Source organism: Labrus bergylta, chromosome 20, assembly GCF_963930695.1.
Source record: "Labrus bergylta chromosome 20, fLabBer1.1, whole genome shotgun sequence".
Taxonomy (NCBI): Eukaryota; Metazoa; Chordata; class Actinopteri; order Labriformes; family Labridae; genus Labrus; species Labrus bergylta.
Window position 1 is genome coordinate 198,916 of NC_089214.1, and position 1,085 is coordinate 200,000.

The 1,085-nt window shown below is 63.1% G+C and overlaps 1 protein-coding gene across 3 annotated transcripts in view; it reads left to right on the top strand.

Moving 5' to 3' along the window:
- The first annotated feature begins 636 nt into the window (after positions 1-636).
- arhgap28 (Rho GTPase activating protein 28) overlaps positions 637-1,085 on the top strand; it is a 13,097-nt gene continuing 12,648 nt past the window's right edge. The window contains exon 1 of one of the 3 annotated variants that reach the window (XM_065948820.1): positions 637-932. The gene's annotated coding sequence lies outside the window, so the exon portion shown is untranslated. The other 2 variants (XM_065948819.1, XM_065948817.1) reach the window with 2 other exon arrangements.

Consider the following 1,085-nt stretch of genomic DNA (forward strand, 5'->3'; position numbering starts at 1 on the left):
CCCTCTCAGGCCCCTCCCCTCCTCCCTCTCCTCCTCTCTCAGGCTCCTCCCTCTCCTCCTCTCTCAGGCCCCTCCTCCCTCCCTCTCCTCCTCTCTCAGGCCCCTCCCCCTCCTCCTCCCTCCCTCTCCTCCCCTCTCAGGCCCCTCCCTCTCCTCCTCTCTCAGGCCCCTCCTCCTCCCTCCCTCTCCTCCCCTCTCAGGCCCCTCCCCCTCCTCCCTCTCAGGCCCCTTCTCCCTCAGGCCCCTCCACCTCCTCCCTCCCTATCAGGCCCCTCCCTCTCTTCCCCTCTCAGGCCCCTCCCCTCCTCCCTCTCCTCCTCTCTCAGGCTCCTCCCCCTTCCTTCCTCCCCCTCCTCCCTCCCTCTCCTTCTCCCTCAGGCCCCTCCTCCTCCCTCCCTCTCCCTCAGGCCCCTCCCCCTCCTCCCTCTCCTCCTCTCTCAGGCCCCTCCCCTTCCTCCCTCCCCCTCCTCCCTCCTCCCTCCCTCTCCTTCTCCCTCAGGCCCCTCCCTCTCCTCCTCTCTCAGGCCCCTCCCCTTCCTCCCTCCCTCTCCTCCCCTCTCAGGCCCCTCCCCTCTTTTCCCCTCTTGGGCCCCTCCCTCTCCTCCTTTGTCAGGCCCCTCCCTCTCCTCCCCTCTCAGGCCCCTCCCTCTCCTTCCTCTCCTCCCCTTTCAGGCCCCTCCCTCTCCTTCCTCTCCTCCTCTCTCAGGCCCCTCCCCCTCCTTCCTCTCCTCCTCTCTCAGGTCCCTCCCCTTCCTCCCTCCCCCTCCCCCTCCCCCTCCTCCCTCCCTCTCCTTCTCCCTCAGGCCCCTCCCCCTCCCTCCCTCCCTATCAGGCCCCTACCCCTCCTCCCTCTCTTCCCCTCTCAGGCCCCTCCCCCTCCTCCCTTCCTCCCTGTCTCTCCACATAGACCACAGCAGCCGGACAGATCAGAGGTGAGTCTGTTTCTTCTCTTAATGTTTGCTGATAATAACAACGATGAACTAAAGTATATGTGATGATAATATGACCATCAACATGCTAACGTAATGCTAACGTAATGCTAACGTAGTGATTACATCATATAATATAATCTTTATTTATAAAAC